Source organism: Manis pentadactyla, chromosome 4 (genome assembly GCF_030020395.1).
Source record: "Manis pentadactyla isolate mManPen7 chromosome 4, mManPen7.hap1, whole genome shotgun sequence".
NCBI lineage: Eukaryota > Metazoa > Chordata > Mammalia > Pholidota > Manidae > Manis > Manis pentadactyla.
In genome coordinates, this window is record NC_080022.1 from 5,915,645 (window position 1) to 5,938,099 (window position 22,455).

General features: G+C 44.9%; 1 protein-coding gene across 8 annotated transcripts in view; it reads right to left on the minus strand.

Annotated features, from left to right (window-relative positions):
* RERE (arginine-glutamic acid dipeptide repeats) overlaps positions 1–22,455 on the minus strand; it is a 429,285-nt gene that overhangs the window by 51,592 nt on the left and 355,238 nt on the right. The gene's annotated exons all lie outside the window — the stretch shown is intronic.

Consider the following 22,455-nt stretch of genomic DNA (forward strand, 5'->3'; position numbering starts at 1 on the left):
TCCACCGGCCCCCACCTCGGGGCTCGACGCCCGGTCCGGCGCGGCCGACCCCGAGGCGCTTCCCGGCCTGGCGGGCGGCAGCCACAGGTACGCCGGGCCGGGCCGGGCCGGCCGCGCTCAGGGCTCGGGGCGACGAGGCCGCGCCTGTCACTCGGCTCCGCGCGGGCTCCGGCTCCACAAAGCGCAGGGCGGAGGCGGCCGGGCGGCTCGGCGTGCGACCGCGGCGGGGCCGCGCGGCGCGGGGGGCGCGGGGCTGGGGCGGCCGCCGCCGAGGGAGGAGGCTGAATGGAGCGCGGCGCGCGGAGCCCGGCGGCCGCGGGCGGCTGCAAAAGGCGGCCTGGATCGCCGCGCCGCCCGCCGGCCCCCACCCTGAGACTCCGCGCCGGGCCCGCAGCCAGAGCCTCCCGGGACCCCGGCGCCGGGACCGCGGCTTCCTCCTTCCTAACAGGAGGCAATCCCGGCAGCGAGGCACAGAAACTTCCTCCCTACCGCGGCGAGCGCGAGCAGAGGGCGCCCGCGGGGCCGGGCCGGCACTCGGGGCCCTTCCCAGGCCGCTCCAGTCCTCCCTCCGGGCGGGCAGAGTCAACAGCGCGAGGGCCGCACGCCCATCGCCCCCAGGCTGCGAATTGGGGGCTGGCCCCGATGACCCCCGCGTTCCCTTCCGGCCCGGGATTGTGGGCGGCCGCTCCCGCCGGGCCCAGCCATCAGCCTGCACCTCGCAGGGCGCCGTTTCACAACTAAATCACCGCGGAAGCTTCCCAGCCAATAAATCACCTGCCCACCGGGAGAAGAGTCCCTCCCACTCCCCCGTGTTTGAGACCAGCCGGGCAAATTCAGTGAAGAACGAGATTTGGCCTGTAAGGCCGATTTGCAGCCTCCTACACCATTCCTAGAGGCTCTGCATTTTCCGATTTCATCCCTTTCTAAGATATGACTCATCACTGTCAGTTTTCAATATAATTTGTATAGTTCAAAGGGAAAATCTATCAAGGCACAAGAAAGAGGCAACAAGCTCTCTCTAATCCGACCTTCACTACTTACAAAAGCATATTCATATGACCAACATGCATCCTGGGCTATGAGCAGATCATCTCCCCTGGGAATGTGGCCTGTGGACAGGAATGAGACTACCCTGCCTTCAAGGAGCTCCCCTCCAGTGGGCATGGCAGACAGGTAAACAGATCTCTGGGCTTAAGAAAAGCATAGAGGAACAAAGGGGTGGTGGGTGGGGCTAGGAAGAGGAAGCAACTTACTCTGCAGGTGTCTTAGAGGAAGTGACAAGGAAGAGCCTGAGCCTGCCAGGTGGGCTCCAACAAGGCTTCAAGCAGCAGAGTCAGCCAGGAATGGCATACAGAACATTCTGGGAACTGCAAGGAGGACAGGGTATGCAGAATGGAGTGCCAGCAAATATGCCTTAAGAGGCTGGAGAAGGTCAGATTGCAGAGAACCTTTAGGCCAGGCTGAAGAATTATGGTCCTAACTGCAGGCCAGCAGAGAAGTTTAAGCATGAGCAGTCCATGAAGACTGGTTATCAACTGCTCTCGTGGCAGTGTAGCCTATGGCGTGGACTAGGGGACAGACTGGCTGCAATGCAAAGATCAGTTAAAAAGGTTGCTGAAGTAACCCAGGTGCGAGAGAAGGACCTGAAGCCAACCTCAGCCATCGGAATCTATGCTTCTTCATCTGCTCTTAAGTATCTAATTATTTACTGAGCACCTAGCACTGGGAGGAATTTAGAAGAAAAAAAGGTAGATATGGACCTTTATTAAAACTGTGATTCATTTGTAGCAGGTAAGATAAATGTGTTGAAGTCATTTCAGAACAATACAAGCATGGAGCAGTGAAGTACAGCTCATCAGTGCAGCAGGGAGCCAAGAAGAGGCATGGGCTGTTGTTGTCCAAAACGCCCTCACCGCGGCAGAGCCACAGGCCAGACCTTGAGAATAGGCAGGGTCTGCAGAGGTGGAGGGAGTGGGCAGTGCCTCCACGAATGACAGAGGTGGGGAACGGGAGGTGGGTGATAAGAGAGGGAGAGGCCACACAATACTGAGGTGGCCGCTCTGGCCTGAATCACATGACGGAAGGCCAGGACCATGCAATCTCTACGTGGGCCTGATGTCAAAGGACACACAACAGGAGCACTAGGTAAGGCTTGCACAGGGAAGGGTGCATCTGAGAAAGGCTGAATCGGAAACACCAGGGTATATGGTAATGTTGGACGAACGAGTTCAGATTCTGATTATTCTACTTGTTATGATGCAGTTTCTGACATCCATTAAACTAATAGTTACACGCCAGGAGCCTCACATATATTAATTAAAAATCCTCACAACCCAAAGGGCAGTACAATTATTATCTCTGTTTTACAGACAAGGAAGCTAAGGCACAGATGGTTAAGTAACCAGATGAAGATCACCAACTCCTCAGCGGCAAAGGCAGAATTCAAACCCAGGTTCCAAAATCCATGCCCTGCACTGCCACATTCTCTGTAAAATGGAGATAAAAGCCTACAGAAGCAACCATTTTCATTCATGGCACCATTATCTGTGACTCCACCCTCTGCTGTTGGCCCCAACATCAAATCAACAAGTCTTCAGTATTCTTCCTAAGGAGGTTCTTTCAATGCCCTCCTTTCGTGCCCGTTCCAGTGCTAGCTCTAATCTAAGCCCTTATCCCTTTACTCCTGCCTAGCCTATTAACCCAACTCTTTCATCCAGGCATTTAGAAGCCTCTGCCAAGGAACTTTTCAGAACCACAGATTTTACCCTGAGTCCCATGCCACCTTGCCCTAGCCCCTACCTAAAAATAGCTTTTGACCTCTTCAGGGTGGTGTCTGCACCCAGGCCCTGAATTCAAGGCCCTCCAGGATCCCGACCCTGCCTACCTTTCCAACGAGATGTCCAGTAATGCCAACTGGCTCATGCTACAATCGCTGTCTGAACTCTAGGCTCTGGGGTACCTTTCCTACTTGTCTTCACAGCCTACCCAAGGCAGCACTAGTTTACTTCAAACCCAAGCTCAAATCCCTCCCACTCCAAAACGAAACTTCCCTGACCATTCCCTCCCATTCATTTGGCATTGATCTGTACTCCTACAGGCTATAAGTCCTGAAAAGTCAGGGACTGTATCTTGTACCACTTTGCCTTCCTATAGCATTAGGCAGATGGAGCTTCCAAGTGTTTGTTATATAAGTAAAACAAACCATAAGATGACAAGGTCCTGGGCTGGGGAGGTCACAGTGAAAATGGACTGTTAAAAGCCAAAGGGTCCATTTTGAACACTGATAACAGAATTGACCTTCTTGGCTCCACAGCCCTGAGCTCGCCTGATTTTCCTATCACCTGGCTTAATTTTCTACTCAACTTCTAAATGTTGGGAATCTTCTCAAGGCTTTGTTCTAGGCTTTCTGCTCTCCAGAACTTCCTCCCAATATGATCTCCACTGCTCCCTTGGCTTCAAATACCAACCAAGATTCTCTAGTGTTATTTCGGAGGCTAAATCTATGGCCCCAGCCCCTGGGGAACACTTACTTGCTTGAATGTCTCATAGACATTTCATACTAACTACTTCCAGAAATACGAATTTGACATCTGGTGGCGAACAAAGACCACCACGGTCAATGTATATCAAAAACTGCTATCAAGTCTAAAGCGCCATTGGCCCCACTTTTTAAAAAAAGGAAGTAAAAGCTTCATGTGGCTTGTACTGTTACTTCTCTATGGAAAGCCGCAAGGCCTCAAAACCAGCAAAACATCTGCTTCTCAGAGACCAGCCTCTACCTTGTGGTTTACCAGAAATGTAGAGGAGCCTTTAAAATCGAAACAAAGCCAACCCACTCAGAGCAGTCAATGATTAGAATAGGTCAATATGTTAAATAGGTCTCCTTTCCCTCTATTAATTCATCTCTCTTCAAATAAGACCTTGAAGTTTTTAAGAGTTTAATAATTAACTCTATCGACTTATAGGCAGGTACTCTAAGCTTGTAAATGAACGTTCATAGACACAGGCTATTTCTTAACAGCCTTCTATAGTGGCTGGGATAAAATCCAGCATTTCCAGTGCAGAAATCAAAGCCCTCATGAATTATCTCTATGTCCATTTTCATTTCTGTCCTTGACAGTGTATAAACACTAGAATACTAAGATGCCAAGGGTGAAGGAGAAAGAAGACTGCCCTCACTTAAAAGTCGGCACCTTTGGCTCAGTCACTGTCCCTACTGCTAAGCAGCCCTAAAGTCTAGCCACTCAGAGATGTGTCAGCTGAGGGTCTTCGGGTTTTGGCACTTGTTTTTCTGGTGCTGTTTCCAGTCAACCTGCCTGTGTGTTCCATGGGAGTATAAAACAAATCCTTTTCTATTTTTGAACACCCACAGCCAGATGAGATCCAAAAATAAATATAAATTTATTTCTGGCAAGGGAACTATTCTTTGCTTTGTTTTACAACTTATTAGTTTGTGACTGTTTCAGTTATTTATTTATTGAAATATATTTTGACATGTAACTGTAAATTTAAGGTGTACATGTTAACACATTTATATATTATGATTGCCATTGCAGTGATAATTAGCACCTCTATCATGTTATATAATTACACTCCAATTTTTAGACAAACTCTATGGTTTTCCATTGTTGAGCTGAAGCTCTTGGCACCATCAGGAATTACCTATCTGTAATAGTTCCTATCAGAGAACATTTAACTCTGGCTTTAAAAAAGTGAGTTACCTGAACACACTATTACTGCTAAACTTGGGTTTTAACAGAATCTGGAAAGCTCTATTTCTCATTTTTGGTAGAATGGAAAGAAATGAGATTCAGACTCAGAAGTCCTAGGATCTAGTATGCTCTTCCTGTCCATAAAGGAAATTTTGACTTAGCTGTTTAGTCACAGCTGCTTTTGAAATGGGAGATAATTAATAGGAATAAATGTAATTGGGTCAAAATGCAGTAACATTCTCTCTTATGATAAAGTAGTATGTTCAAAGTTCCTCATACTATTGCTGAGCCTGACCCTTGTCAGAGCCTCCCAGCCCTGTGTCCACAGATGATGAACGCCTTACTGGTCTACCAGAGGCTGATCTTCTCCACCCTGGCAGGGTGGACCCAAGGCAAGCAGCTTCACTGTTACATGTCACGATATAAAAAAGGTAGGGGAACAAACAAAAAGCAAATAACCCAGTTAAAAAATGGGCAGAGTAGCTGAACAGACACTTCTCCGAAGAAGAAATTCAGATGGCCAACAGGCACATGAAAAGATGCTCCACATCGCTAATCATCAGAGAAATGCAAATTAAAACCACAATGAGATATCACCTCACACCAGTAAGGATCGCCACCATCCAAAAGACAAACAACAACAAATGTTGGCGAGGTTGTGGAGAAAGGGGAACCCTCCTACACTGCTGGTGGGAATGCAAATTAGTTCAGCCATTGTGGAAAGCAATATGGAGGTTCCTCAAAAAGCTCAAAATAGAAATACCACTTGATCCAGGAATTCCACTCCTAGGAATTTACCCTAAGAATGCAGAAGCCCAGTTTGAAAAAGATGCACCCCTATGTTTATTGCAGCACTATTTACAATAGGCAAGAAATGGAAGCAACCTAAGTGTCCATCAGTAGACGAATGGATAAAGATGTGGTACATACACACAATGGAATATTATTCAGCCATAAGAAGAAAACAAATCCTACCATTTGCAACAACATGGATGGAGCTAGAGGGTAATATGCTCAGTGAAATAAGCCAGGCAGAGAGAGACAAGAACCAAATGATTTCACTCATATGTGGAGCATAAGAACAAAGAAAACCTGAAGGAACAGAACAGCAGCAGAAACACAGAACCCAAGAATGGACTAACAGTTACCAAAGGGAAAGGGACTGGGGAGGATGAGTGGGAAGGGAGGGATAAGGCATGGGGGGAAAGAAAGGGGGCATTATGATTAGCATGTATAATGTGGGGGGAGGCACAGGGAGGGCTGTGCAACACAGTGAAGACAAGTAGTGACTCTACAGCATCTTACTACGCTGATGGACAGTGACTGTAATGGGGTTTGTTGGGGGGACTTGGTGAAGGGGGGAGCCTAGTAAATATAATGTTCCTCGTGTAATTGTAGATTAATGATACAAAAAAAAAAAGTTATTCACCTTAAAAAAAAAAGGTAGGGGAACCAACACCCTGTACAATAGAAGTGGCTAACACTGAGAGGTGCTACAACATGTCAGGCACTATCTGTATCACAGGCACATAAGTATCACAACTTTATGAGGCAAAGGTTACTAATATCTCCATTTTGCAGATGGGAAAACTAGCTGTATCAGCAAATCCTTGAACCAGGGTGGGAGAGTCAAAAGAGGCAAGTTTAAGCTACTGGGGAGCCTCAGGGATGGAGTGAGGCCTTAGAAGGAAGTCAAGGACAGGGTGTGGGTCAGGACTGTGAAGACCATCTGTTGCATTTCAAGATTAGAAATGTTTCCCCCAAATTTATAAATGGATAAGTAAAGCTATATTCCCATATTTAATCTTGCTTCCATTTGTCCATCTTTTAAATTGATCATAAAATACCACCTACCCTATCTCAAAAAATTTATTCTGAGTATCAAATTGAATAGCACACAGAATAATAACTGGGCTGGGAGTAAATCTTTCAAAGAATAAGGAGTGATCCTCTCTCTTGTCTGCATGTGAAACTCCCAACATGGTTCATCTCAAGTACTGGGTCTGACCTGTGCCTGTAGCAGAAGAGGAGAAGCAGAAAGAGAGGGGCCAGGCTACATAAATGGCTAAAAGATAACTCTGCATTAACCCCTGGCTGAGAGCTTTCAAAATTAACTCCCTCTGGTGAATTTTAACTAGTGTATCACAGTCAGAAACTCACCAGGACTTCTGAAAAGCGATTTGTACTCAGTCCTCTTACATAACTGTTTGGAAAACACTGTAGGTATTAAAATGATTCCCACTGTGAAAATGGCTCCTTCTGCTCTACCCTGTTTTCTGCACAAAATTTTATGTTAATAACTTACTGGTTCTCAGGGGACTGAGGGGCAGGCAGATCTGCAAGTAAGCAAACCACAGTCCCCCAAATAGAGATACAAAACATAAGCCCATAAGCCAGGCAAGGGATAAGAGTGTGTCTGTCCCCTGCCCTTCTGAAGGTATAGAGCAGAAGAAGAAAACTGAATACATGATTAAATGTGGGTTCATGTTAACGAGGGGGTAGGGTGAAAAAAGAGAATACTGATGCAAACAGAAGAAATGAGTTTCCAAACATCTGTATTACATGATGCCTGTTCACCAATGGCTCTTACTGACCAACCACTAGATGAGAACCTATTGCATTTAATCTATATAAACCAATATAAATTGTTATAGATTCCCATCAGCCCTCATCTAAAGCACATTCCTGTTGGAAGTACACTACTGATAATGTTTCGAAAAGTATCATTTGGTTTTTGGATTTAAATATTTAGCACACTGATGAAAGGGCGGCCTGAGTAAGGCACTAGTTTTTCCGTAATTAGCACCAGAACCAATCTGTCTGGGAGGAGGCATGCGGCAAGCTTTAGTGGGCATTATTCCTGACTCCACTTTGTAATACATTTTAGACTTATTGGTGTTATTCCAGGATAACTGTTTAACAGTTTCATTAAACTATTGTTAAAAACAGCAAACAGGATAATGATTTAAAATAATAATCACATTTTTATTGATTTTCAAATCACTCTCTAGATCTGACATTTTTCTCCAGCTCAGACTTGCACCTACACTTTCTATGCAGAGTAACACATTGCATAGTGTCAGGATATCACAATCTCAACATGACATTGATGGGTCCTAGGCCACATCATCCTCAAGGCTCCTCACTATACTTTCCAAGATAGGTGTCACACCGAGCCCATTCTACAGAGGAAGAAACTGAGGTTTAGGTAAATTAAATATCCTGCCCCAAACCACAGTCAATCAGGAAGGAGGGAGAAGTAAATGAGATTTCAAAATAGGATTAACTGCTTGGAATCCAGATGCAGAAAACACTCTATTGTGTCTACTCACATCAGAGGGATTAAAGATTATTATATTTCTTTTAAAAAAGAAAAAACAACCCCTAAAGGAAATTGTACAAATACACCCCTGATCTCTGAAGCAAAAGCATGTGACAGAGATTGTATGTTGTATATCCACATTAAAAAATTTCCACAAAACAATCTGGCTTAGAGTGCAAGCTCTGTTACTAACTACATAACTGCATCCCTTATACGAACACGGGCCTCGCGGGCTCCTGTGCGCCCGTGTGTAAGGGGAGGACCTGTGCCCCCTGCCCCTTGTAAAGCCTCAACAGTCCATGCCTCTAGCTCTCCCCACCAAGAGATGCAGAGAAGGGGCCCCTCCTTCACCCAAAGCAAGAGGATGGCTGAACTCTTTCCCAAAAGGCAACTGTTAAGACATAATATGTTGTTAACTTTCTTACCCGGAAATTCATATGAGTAGTCAAAGATACCCTTAATATTAAATAAATCCTAGTTTTAACAAGAAAGACCTCTTTCCCCCCCTCCTCGCCCCATTCACTGGCACTTACAACAGAAGCCCAAGTATCAGCCTGTCCATTTCTAAACGAAGTCCTCTCTAGGGTCAAATACGGCAGCTGCTCAGCTGTCCCGCAGGGTTGATACCAAAGTGTTCCCTAGCCAGGTTCCTTTCCTTTCCTCTCTAATCTTCCAAAGGCCAAAAACTATGAGAATGAAAACAGGGGAAAGCAGGTCTCACAGGATCCTGCCCTGACTCTCCCACCCTCCGCAGTTCTTGAGTATTGGCATCATGGACGCACAGCTCCTGGTTCCATCTCTGCCTACCCACTCCCACCCCTGGTTAGGTTAGCCATACAAACATAACACGGAGGGGAGCCTCCTAAGGTGTCTGAGGCCAGCAAGAAGAATCCAGCAGTCCCGCTGCCCCCAGCTGACCCCTCTGCTGATGTGCCCCAGGGATGTCTACAACAACAGGGCGGCTGTCAGCTCCACACTCACTCCCTGCCACATCTCTAATAACAGTACAATCGATGGTAGAGTTGGAAGCTTTAGAGCATCTAAGCTGGTCAAACAAAACTCATTTCACAGACAAGGATCATACATTATTTAAAACAAAACAAACTAAAACACACACACCACAAAAACTTTGTATCTGTGACACTAACACAAAAACTTTCTCTCTCTGACACTATATTGCCATCCTATCCCACATGCTGCCCTTACAGTGTGATGAAGAACTCCTCCAACAGGTGGATACTCTGTTTCCCTGCCTTTGAGTCTGGGTGGACCTTCATCTTGACCAATAGGACTGAAGCGACACGGGGTGACTTCTGAGGCTGGGGCATAAAAACCAATACAGCTTCTGCTCGGCTCTCCCTCTCTGGACATGTCTTTGGAGCCCTGAGCCACTATGCTAAGAAGTCTGGCTTTCCTGAAGCCACTGTCGATGGGGAGACCACGCAGGGATAAAGGCAGGAGTCTCAGAAGCTCCGGCTCTTCCAGCCCCCAGCTGTTTGAGACTTCCTAGCCCTGACTCAGGAGTGAAGGAGCCTTCAAGATGACTCCAACCTCAACTACCACTTGACTGTGGCCTCCTAAGAGCTCCCCCAAGTCAGAACTGCACAGCTGAGCCATTCCTAAATTCTCATCCCACAGAAACTGTGACAGATGATCACTGTTGTTCTAAGATGAGGTAATTTTTATTGTTGGGAGTAATTGTTGCATACAGCAACAGGAAGCCAACATGAGATTCATTAGAGAAACCACTAGAAACTCTAACCTCAATGTTAGTCAACTATTAATTAAATGGACTAATAAACAACCTTCTGCTTAAAACTTCCTCAATCTGCATGCCCCAACATTCTCTGAAATTTCACTGTGCTTTAACCCATAGCTCTTATCACCCTAAGACAGGACATGAGAGGATACATCCGATACTGAACATGAGGGAGTCTGTTCATTACTATATCCCTAGCACCTACAACAGCACTTGGCATGCAGAGCAGGTGATCAACAATCACTGGTACAATGAATAAATCCAAGTATGTGGAGGTCACTGGGCTTGGTCTTCCCACAGTGCCATCTATCTGACTTCCCAGCCATTTGCCCTCCAGCTTGACTCAATATCTCCAGATATATGTTTCCTGTTAAGTTTACGACTCTCTAATTACTACCTACAGAATGACTGGACACCAACTTTCCTGTCCACTCAAACATACAAGTCCCACCAGAGAAACCAGACCATCCCACTCCATGGTGCCAGCTCAGCACCCAGAGTGAAACTGATGATTTCCTTTTTCAACACATCTGTGTGCTAACCCCTTCCCTGAACATCTCCAATGTCAGATAAAACATCCCATTTCATTCAGAGACCACACACCCAGTGGGAAAATGACCTCATGTTGGATGGTTTACATAGCAGTTGGGCCCACTTGCAAAGGCCACTGAGCCATCCTATGTATCTCTGCCTGCCCCTCTGAGTCTAGGTGGTGGCGCTGAGTACCCCGAAATCCTTCATTACTGCAGGCCTAACAAAGCACTGCAGCGGGGTGAGTGTAAGAGCACGCGTCAGCGCACTCCCAAGTGAAATGAGAACTGGCCAGTGAGGCAGCGGCAGGAACAGTAGAAATACCGCCTGCTAAATACAAATACCTCTTGCCTGTTAGGGCTGCCCAGCTACACCCAAGTCAAAAATAACCCAACACTAATAACAGACCCCAAATGGGCCTTGGAAGGCTCCTTCTCTCCCTGCTGTATCACTGTACAGACTCCATGTAAATGTCCATATAAAGTGGCTCATAAATAAGTCATTAAAAAAGCTCATCTTCTTTAAAAAAGTAGACCTCAGCCACAGGATGGAAGAGGAATGAACTCAAAAAAGAAATGTGGATTGTCTATAACTTACAAGGGAACAAAGAAGTAGAAATCTTTAATGAGGAATCCTTTTGCAGAAACTATAAGAATCTGGATCAGTGGCTGCCCAATAGAAACTGAATGCGAGCCACAATGTAACTTCCAGCCAAATGGGAATCAAATACCTAACTTTAATTTTCTAGTACCCATATTTTAAAAAGAAACAAGTAAAGTTCAATAAAATGTATTTTAACCCAGTATCCCCAAAATATTATCATTATATACATTATTAATATGGAATTCATAATGAAATATTTTCTTTTTTTCCTACTCTGACTTTGAAATTCAGTGTGTATCTTACATTCGCAGAACATCTACACTTGAATTAGCACATTTCAGGTGCCCAATAACCACGTGGCTGGCGATCACCATACTGGGCAGCACAGGTCTAGAATGATCCTTAGTTCTTTTCTGTATAACACTGATACACCCAAAGCTCAAAAGTTGTCCATCAGGGAGGTAATATAAATATACTGTTAGATTCATGGACGACATCATATGGTTAAAGACAAAATAAAATGACAGACCTCTTATTTCAAATTAAGTGAAACCTGTCTTCCAAAAGAACTTAACTAAACCCACAAGCTGTTATGACCTGCCTCACTTTCCAGAAGGGGAAACTGAGGCCCTGAGCAGCACCAGGGGCTCGCTTCAGCCCCTGCTATATAGAAAGGACTCCTGGACTTTGTTTCCCCTTTGCAACATGACAAGGGCCAAGGCTCTTCATTTAACTTTGTTCACTGTAAACAATCGCCAAAAAGAGAGAAAAAAATCACTTACTCCTTTAAGAAGAGCAGGGGAAGAAGAGCGTACTTCAACTACAAAAGGCAAACCTCGGTCATAAGGCAGATGCCTGTCTAAGCAGTGGTCACTGTTTTCTTTTTATCACAGGGACCACCGGGTCTCACGCTATCCTTAGGCAGGATGGCTATCACAAGAGTCCCTCAAGGGAGGGTCCCCACACCAGGGGCTGGTAATGGGCCCACCAGGAGGCTGCTCTGCTGACTTCTGTTAGAAACAATAGCACTTCCGTGATACTTCACTTTTGCTGAAAATATTGGTACTAAGGGAGCATGAACACAGCTGTGAGTAAATCACACAAATGGATTAGATCTTTATATTGATAAGGAACACAAACATACTAACAGCACATTTACATACACTGTTGGGTATTCTGGGTTGCATGCAGAGTGCAGTTTGAGTCCCAAAGCATTTCTTTAAAATTTTACAGAAAACTTTAGCTTGCTAAGTCGGGCCGAGACTCTTCTACCCACTCCTCATGCCCCCAAAATAAGATCCTCTTCGTTCCCACTTACAATACTGAAATTAGTGGAGATTCTATGAAGGCGAAACCTCAAAGAGAGCTTGAATTGTGAATCAGTATGTGATAATTCTCACAGTTAAAAGGTTGTAGTTATGAATGGGGAAGGGGCAAGAGAAGGCAGTGTAGGCAGAAGCCTTCCAGAAAGTGGAAGAATCCAGAAGTCCAGAATTAACTTGTTCTAAAATGATAGCTCTCCCCTCTCCACACAGAAACGCACACACAGGTGAAGAGGTAGTTCTTGCTTTGAGTAGCTCCTAACATAGCATATAGTAAGGCACTGCCTTTGAATTTTCCAGCTAATTTTGTAAAATAGGAAAGAAGAGAGATCAGCACTTTATGCTCACTGATTCAATGCAGAGCACAGACACTGGGACCAAGAAAGCTAGGCTCTGGTTCCACGCCCGATTCTATCACGGCTTCACAGACGACCCAAGGCAAGCCACTAACATTCGCTGGGCTGAGTTTCTCATGGGAAGATGGCATCCCAAGGATCCTAACTTACAAAAAAACAAAAACAAAAAATCATAAACCTTTAAAATGCTGAGTGTTCCAGTAAAATAAAAGAAAAAAAAAGGGGGTCACAATCCAGCTAGGTAAAAATATTAACTTATGTGGATAGACACATAATAAGCTCAGTTATAATTTTATTCTTTAAAATTTTGCAGTGAAACCCTCCAACTGATATTTTTTTCTTGATGTGGTTTGAATAAACCCCTGCTTTAAAAAAAAAAAGTATATTTATGAGGCTTGGTTTACCGTGCTTACAGTTCCACCAATAAATCATCTCCCAATCTGGGCTTGGAAAAGCACTGGCCACGGTTTGATTGCTCCAGCCCCAGGTTGCCAGGCAACCAACACAAGGGGGAAGTCTGAGAACTGCTGACAGATAGCCAAGTGGCTGAAACAACAGACTTCTCTCTGTCAAAAATGTGTTTCAGAGAACCACTTTCCCACCTCTGCTCTCTGCTAAACACTATGCAATTGTAAAATCAAACTCAAAAGGCCACTGTAATAAAAACACACTTCCTGCTCAATTACTAATTGTTAAAAAACCGTGGGGAGGCCCAGATCACACAGTGTATGGCAAGAGAAATGTGATACTGTAAATGAGATAAAGTCGGCAGCATTCGAGAAACCCGATCTAAATGCAGCTCTGCAGCTTCAAGTCAGGGGACCTGATGTGTGGAGGAAATCAGCTGCAAGAGAGCACCAGGAAGAAAATAACGAATGTTCAGACATTACAGAAACAAACCAAACAATAACTAAGAGGCCAGTTTCACATTACTTAAACCAGAACATTCTCAATCGTTGTGAAACAATCTGGAGATAATGACAGTTTTTTCCCTCACGACGGATTTCTTGTGGTAGAATAGGAGGAAGGAGGGTAGGAGGGTGATGATCCTGGGGACCCCCCCCACCCCAGCCTGTTCCCCTAAGGCCTGACTGTAAACTGACTGGATCACAGGAGACACTAATACCTTTCAGATAATGCCTGATAATACCAAGTCTGAGGACTAAAACACCTATGCGCACGCCCAAGCCAGTAACATGAGTGCCACAGTCAAACCAGGCATAGACTCTTTGCAGTGTCCTTCCATGAAACCACTAAAAACAGTCATCTGAACTCTCTGGAAACTACCTGTGGTATCTGGAAGAGGCCAGCACTCAGAACACAGTTCTTCATGTTTTCAGTGTCACGGACTCTTTTGGCAGTCTGATAAAGCCTAACCTCTCCTAAAAACAACTTTTAAATACCTAAAATAAAGAATACAGGATTACAAAGGAAAGCATTTATACTGAAATCCACTTGCCAAAACATTAAAAAAATATAAATATACATACCTTATTAACAAATAACATAACAAGATCTTGAAAAAGGCTTTGTTTTTTTGTGGGTATTTGGGGGAGGGGGTATTGTTTTGTTTTATAGTAAGAGCAAGAATAGTAATTTATTCATCACTTGACCACCAAAGCAATGAGTAGCCTGCTTCATTGCCCAAGGCTGACTGACTGAATTCTGGAAGGTGTTGTGCAAGGCTCTCAGACTGACCCTCTGCCACCACGAGCCTGGATCCTGTGGGGCCAGCCTTTCCCTGGGTATTCCCAGCACCCAGAAGTGTGTTTTGTAAGCAAGTAAGATTTGTAGGTCCACAGTCTGCAAACTGGGGTGTATAGACACAAAATACTTTCTTAAGGGTACATGAACTCAAATAGTTTTAAGGGAATTCATTTCCAAGTTCCCAACTTTCAGATGTTGTCTTTCCTAAAATCTACAGACATAGGAACACACTCCGGTGAGGGAGGTGCAGCTCACCCCGCCAGCTTCCCTTTCCTGAGCGCCTTCCTCTCCTCTCCCAAAGGCATCCTTCCCTCCCAGTCTGGAATGCTACTGGGCGGCTTTGCCTGATGCAGAAACTCCAGGGCATCAAACAAAGGGTCAATTCAAAACACTCACGTTGGTGTTGACACAGAGAGGAACTCTAAGGTTAAGATTAAAAAGCCTTATGTAAGTCAGGTGTTTTCTAATTCTTTGCCTTCAGCAAAATTGAAGGAGGATCTAGTGGAAGTGTCACACTGAAAATAACATATAATGATAAATTATATTTTTGGCATTATCAGGGAAGGAATTCAAATAACTGAGTGGCACTATAATAATAAAACTATCATTCTCACCTTATTCATGTAAATAAGGTTTCTGAACACATACCTACAAATAAATGAGTAAGAATAAAACTGATGCAAAAAGAACATGGCCTCATTCTAGCACTAAGTAACATTCATCCAAGAACTAATATGCTTCAAAAACTGAATCCAACTTATTTTCCAACATATATTAAGCAAAAAGCCAAATTTCTGTCAACATTCACAATAACTTGTTTTGATCAATTGTGCACTAATAATTATTACAATAATATGATCAGAGGAAATTTTTCTTTTAACATTTAGAGCTTTGTCAGGTAATAAAGTATGTACACATACTTTTGTTGCAGGGAGTACAAAAGGGTGAGATCACAACAGACTTTCAGATACAAAATGCTTTTCATGAGGAGCAAAGCTACAGGGAAGGAGACTGCAAAGTTACTAGTTACGTAAGTTAAAGAGGGGAAAAGAAGTAAAATTTTATTGCCAAAAAGGAGCCTATTCAAGCATTTTTAAAAATAGATAATTGTAAGAATATAGTAATTTATCCTCCATTTGCCCCATGGTCCCAAGCACATAAGCTGGTGAGAATTATGCCTGGGCCTGCCTGGGGCTTGCCTGGGTTTACCCCGCCTTATCTCTAAACATCCCGACCCTCCCCCAAAGCAGCAGGCCCAGCAGATCCACAATAAAAGGCACCACGCTGCTGTTCTCTCTCTCTCTCCCTCTCTCTGTCTCTGTCTCTCTCTCTGTCTGTCTCTCTGTCCCCCTGCTCGCTCTCTCTGCTCTCTGCTGCTCTCTCTCTCTCTCTCTCTCTCTCCACCCCCGTCTGGGGCAGCCACTTTCTCCTTCAGATAATAAAGTCTCTTGCGTGGGCCCGTGTCTCCTGAGTCATCCTGGGTAAGGAGGGTCGCGGTGAGATACCCTTTCATTGGTGCCGTGACTTGGATGAGGCTCTCCCACTGACTTTGCTCTTCCTCTGGGTACCTGAGCTGCTCTGGGAACCCTCACTGCCCAATCCTCCTCCATGGGCTCACCGTCCATTTCCCCGGTCGCTTGTCTTCTCGCCCAACAGCGGCCTTCGATTTGGTGAGTCTCCCCTTCATGGTCAACTTAAATGTCCCTTTGGAACCTGGAAAGTGACCATTGAGTGTCCGGCACCCCCAAGGGCTCCTCCAGGACAGGGGCACCCCCAACCACGACTGTCAGAGTCACGGTTGATCCCCATAGTTGACCCTTCTCTGCCTCCCCATGGTGAGAATCCTCATCCACTGAGGCCCGGTGTCCCTTTATCTAATTTTCTACTTGACTTGAAAACTCTTGGTACCAGGTACCAAGCCTCCCTGGCGTTTTTGCCTCCGACCCCACAGGTAGAGGTGGTGAGGACCCCCTAACTGTGCCTGGTCTTCTCCGCGACCTTCTCAATCGCTCAGGGACGCCTCGGCGACTTCTGAACGGTCTCGTTCTCACCATGGGATCTGGCCCCTCTGTTCCCACAGATTCACCGCTAGGGTGCTTACTCAATAATCTAAAGCCCCTCCACCTCACTCCAGACCTCAAACCTGTTCGCTACTGTAATGAGATCTGACCACAATATCCCTTGGACAATCAGTCTAAATGGCCCCCAAATGGCTCTTTAGATCCTAAAATTCTCTGCGACTTATAAAACTTCTGTGAGCGTACAGGCAAATGGAAAGAGGTCCCATATATCCAGGCTTTCTCCTACCTCTGAACCAAGCTCTCTCTCTGTCTCCCCTGCAATCCTAAACACCTACTACTTGCCTTAAAGTCCACACCCCTAAGCTTTTTTCACGTTCCCAAATATCCTCAACTGCCTATAAAACCCCTAGACAATGCACCACCATGGGCTCTCTTGTCCCCTCCTGGCTCATGCCAGGAGCTCTGTCTGTCCTCTCACTGTATCATTACGTCTCAATCTGTATGTTTGTGTCTAAGTGTGTAAATGAAAAATATTTTTCTATCTCTGGATGGTATTAATAAAAATTGATTTAAAGACAAGCACTTGTAAAAATTGGGCATTCTAAAACTTTCAGAAAATTCTAATAGAAGATATTAAGCATTAATGCTAATTTAAGTTGAACTAAATAGACATGTCCTTATGGTTATCAGCTGCCTAAGTTTACCTAAAGTCATTTAAGTTGATGCTATCTGTTAAATCTTTCAAAGAAAAATGCTTAAAGTGAAGTGTAGCTTTGTCTAATGTAACTATTTAAGCAAGTGCCTTAAAACTTTTAACAGCTTCCCAAAATCAAATTCAAAAAAGTGCTTTTTACCTCTAGTTCACTCTGGTATTTTCCATAGGGCCCCTGGAACATGTCAGAGGAATTTTTTCTCATTGGAGAAAGTATTTGGTTAATTTGGCTTGTTTACCTGCTTAATTACCTGGAAGGCACTATCACAGAGAATGATGCTAAACTTTGTTACTGAATGTTTTGTGTTACAGAAATATCCGAATTTCCCTATGACAACTGTCTTACAGTAAGCTCTCATCAGATCTTTAACCATTGTCATTTGTCTTTTGTCATCTATACTCACTGTTTTATTACTCCTAAATTAGTAAAAAATTAGATTTCAGCAGAACAGGTATTAGTTACATAGGATTAAGTAAACTAAGGAAGATGATTTTGGTGGCTTTTTGTTTCAAATGTTGTTGATAAAAGTGTTTTAAGCTTTTTCTCTTAAGATGACAAGTTTAGTAAATGACTGCTTTTATAAGCAGAATTGAAACTTTTATCTTTCTCTCTACCTGATCCCTCCAGAATTTAAAAACTCTCAGTGACTATTTTTATATTTCATGGCAGTATGTTTATTTGCATAAGTTCAATAAGAATCTGCTTTCCTTGTAAGAAGACCAATTAAAAACACTGGTTATATTACCAAGGCTTTGACTGGAACGTCAAACGTGAGAGACACGTGTGTAAACTCAGATATGAACAGACAGCTTTAAGGAACTAAGGTTGACTTTATAAAGCCAACAAAGCCTCTTAGAAGAACTGGCCTGGTACCTTGCTTACAGAGTTCCCAGCAGCCTTACCAGGTGAGTAAGGAAGGGCACTTCCTGGCAGGTGCAGGAAACTCAGGAATGTCTTGGGAACCTCAAGAACAGAGGAATTCACCCAAATCTACAGGTACTACAGGTACAACCTGATGGCAAGTCTGGCTTGGCTTTCTGGCCTCAAGAAGCCCTTAAAAGTTCAATCTGAAATTCCTTACAAAAAGTTCCAGCAAAGCATATTTAAAAGATCCCATGTAACCAGTTACTCTTCTTGCTGCACTTTTGCAAATAATCAAGCCAACTGTTAATTATTTTCTTAATCTGGCTACTTCTAATAAAAATGAGGGTGATTTTAGAGAAAAGTATTGTTTCAATAATGCAGTCTTATCTATATTAAATCCTAATACTAGTCATTGAGATGTAAACTCGATCCAGAATTCTGGTTTCTCCATGATACCTGGCTATGATTCCCAATTAGACTCTTCATATTTCTAGTTCTCATATTCAGTCATACATTCTTAATCTCGTCAAGTTTCTCCTTTCAGAATGGAAAATCCAACTCCAGATGTTGCTACTTAACCTAATAACACAATTTGTTCTGTCTTGCCTAGAAGCCACAAAACTGCAAATAGTAATAGAAATGAAACCCAGAATAGAAGCTCCAACCTTCCGAGGCCCTCTCAACTGACCAGTGATGGAGACCTAGCTGCACCCTATACTGCGCCCCCTCTCAGCATGAAGCAGCCAGAGCGGTCGTAGTCCCCTTTCCCTAGCAGCAGCTAGAGTCTCTATCTGTAGAGGGGAGAATGAGACAGGGACCATAGGCTTTAGAATAAGGTGAGAGCCTCTGGAGAAAGCAGGGCGGGATATTTGCAGTCAGATCAGTGTAACTACATGCAAGGAAACCCCCCTACTAAAACTCTATGTTAAACATTGAGCTCTAGAATCATTCTTCAGTGACATCAGTTAATGTTCCCCAGATAAAGAAGAGTAGCACATGTTTTACTATGCTAATCATTTGTAGCCATGTGTAAGATTCACTTTAGCATGCTAAAAGGCCCAGGTCTATGTGCTGTCTTTCCTCCTTCAGATCTGACGAGGTGATTTTGCAAACTGAGCAACTAGCTTAGCATGCAGACCCAGCTGTAGACTGCATAGTAAAAGGCAGGAAGAATTCCATCTTAAGGATAAGATTGCATTTTAACACCCAGGAAGTTCCAGAGGCAGGATTCTTTAGCAAATAGACAATGCCTTAGTCCACCTTGGGGGCTGGGCAGGCAGCCTTTTGATATGCTCCCAGACCAAGGCGCCGGTGTCCCAGAGAGAAATCAAGGCAGGAAATTCCTTATGTTAGTTAATTTTTAATATTCAGAGAACACTTAACAAGTCCTTCCCCAAGGCTTTAGAGATAGTCCCCACCTTTTTGGACAGGCTCTAGCACTAGACCCCCAATCCCTTACTCTCTCGAGCTCCACCCTCCTTCAATATGTAGATGATCTTCTCCTGTGCAGTCCCTCCCTACAAACCTGTCAATAGGATACTATTCTCCTTTTAAACTTTCTCTCAGAACGCAGCTATCGGGTCTCATCCTCCAAAGTGCAGCTGTTTGCCGCTCAGGTCACATACCTGGGAGTTCAGCTCTCCCCAAGCTACAAGGCCATTACCATAGACAGGAAAAAACTTCTCCAAACCATGCCCGTTCCAAACACCAAGCAACACCATCCCTCACTCCCAAATGGCAAAGACCGTACACAGTAATCCTTTCCACGCCAACTGCAGTTAAACCCCAGGGTCTTCCCCTCTAGATACACAACTCCCACCATAAGCCGTTTGTCTCCCCTTATTCCCCTCCCCCCGAATCTCCCCCAGGTTCCTCCTCCTCCCTGACGGGACCTCTTACTCTCCGCATTTCGCGCTGCTCATCTCCGCTTCCGCTCATCACTGAAGAAGCTCCTGCCAGCACGGGGTCCTAAGACCTCCCTTACAACCGCCATGGTCATGCCTCAGGACTGTTAACCCTGGTCTCAACACTCACTCTCTCACCAGACCCATCTTCCCAATGCCAGCCCTTTCTTCTCTTTCAGACTGTCCAAAAGATTGCACCATCAAGGATTCCCTTTGCCCTACAGGTTGCTTTGCTGTCTGCACATATGTCCCAAAAATGCTATTAATTCAGCCACCCTATGTAAACATAGCAATCAGCCCAAATGCAAAAAATTTCTAACCAAACCTTTAACCAGCTTATATTACAGGATTACCAACCCCTCTCCAAAGACGATGATCCTTATTGAATCTGGAAAATGCCATCGCCACTGCAGACCAAGGGCTCATCTGAGGACCCCCCCATCAATACAAAAATGAACTTCATCGCCCCTAATCAGCAGGAAGCAGTTACTGAAGACTAACCTGCACCCCTTCCCAAATCCTCTACCACTTATAAAACAGAAAAGGGAGGAATGTAACAATATACTAATTTATCCTCCATTTGCCCCATGGTCCCAAGCACAGAAGCAGGTGAGAATTATGCCTGGGCTTCCCCCGCCTTCTCTCTAAACATCCCGACCCTCCCCCAAAGCAGCAGGCCGAGTGGATCCACAATAAAAGGCACCACGCTGCTGCCCTCTCTCTCTCTCCCTCTCTCTCTTTGTCTCTGTCTCTCTCTCTGTCTGTCTGTCTGCTGCTCTCTCTCTGTCTCTGTCTGTCTCTCTGCCGCGTGCTCTCTCTTTCTGTTCCCCTGCTCTCTCTGCTGCTCCCTCCTCTCTCTCTCTCTCTCTCTCTCTCCCTCTCTCTCTCTGTCTCTGTCTCTCTGTCTGTCTGTCTGTCTGCTGCTCTCTCTCTGTCTCTGTCTGTCTCTCTGCCGCGTGCTCTCTCTGCTGCTCCCTCCTCTCTCTCTCTCTCTCTCTCTCTCTCCCCACCCCCCTCTGGGGGCAGCCACTCTCTCTTTCAGATAATAAAATCTCTTGTGTGGGTCCGTGTCTCCTGAGTCACTGTGGGTAAGGAGGGTCGCGGGGAGATACCCTTTCAATAATGAGTATTCAAAATGCACTGAATAGATTTAAGAGTCATGAGACAGCTTTATTTTCAAATGTCAATATTTATGTTAGAAATTATATCCTTATGATGAAAAAAGTATACACCAATTTAAACTTGGGGAGGGAGAAATGGCTATTTAAGCAGAGTTCTTTTAGGGTTTTCATGGGGGAAAATATTTTTGTAACTTTGCATTTACAAGGAAGACGAATTCTTGGGAAGGCCAAGCATGCCTACAGATCCACATCTCAGCGACACTTACCAGACTGGGTTTTACCTGACAAATCACAGTAGGGCTACTAAAAACACTTTCTAGAAGCAAGACAGACTGCACCCCCTAAACACACTGCAGTGAGTAACTTTTGAATTCCAAAACTGATTATGGCACTTCTCTGCTCAAGAGGAACAAAGAGCTCCAACTCCTCAGTGTGCAGATTAAAGCGCTGGGTGGTCTCCACTCTACCGCTCCAGCCTAAGCTCCCGACACACACCCAAGTGTTTGAATTACAAGTTGTGTTAAAATGGATTCTGAGGTTTCATTTCAGATCATGCGGAGACAGTGCTGTGTTAAACAACGTCTACAGTGAATACACAAAGGAAGGGAGTAGCATGTATGTTACCTGTCTGTCGGCCACAGCTGCCCTAGATTCATCTGAAGCCAGGTCCTCGCTGTTCCCTACACATGCCCCCACCCTCCCACCCCTGTATCTCCTTACACAATATCCTGTCTGGAACCCTGAGCCACATCACCATGGAGCTGTTCTGGGGCTGGACCATCGGGGCTCGGATTCCTGAGTACTTTTACTTACCATTGCTGTGACCCTGATATCGTTTATTTACCATCTCATGCCTATACTTTGTCATGCTCCTCTGTGTTTCCACCTTTCTGCGTATCCCACCATGGAACTTTCCACATTTCCACCCCAGACCTAGCTTCTGGGCACCCAAATCCCTCACTGCCATTAGAATCTCTCTCCTTGAGGTGGGGTAGTCCTGTCCGGGGCCATCTGGCAGAGTCCTCTCTGCATATACAAGTCAGGCATTTAATAAATATTTTTTAAATGACAATTCCTATTATTAGTACCTGAGCCCTTCATGTCTGGAAGGGGCCTAATTATTTAATTAACACTAATTTCTTAGAGAAAGGACCAATGACTTGCCCAAGCTCCAGTAAATCGAGAAACTGGATTGCCAGCACTTTTGTTTTCTCCCACCAAACTTCAATAACATTACTACAGGGTGGTTTTCTCGGGACAGATGAGCTACCTGAGAGAAGTAGAAGTAACAGGAGCGGGTAAAAAGAAAAAAAAAACAGAGCAAATCACCAACCCCAAAATAACAGGACACAAAGGCAGCACACGAAACCTTGCGTGCCAGCAGTGGGTTTCGTAGCCTGGTTGATTCAGGGAGCCCTGAGCCCTGCGGCAGGCCTTCGCAGCCTCTTCCGGGCCGGCAGAAGATCCAGACTGCTCCTTCTGCAGGCTCAGCACGGGGGGACCTTCTCAACACAGCTCAG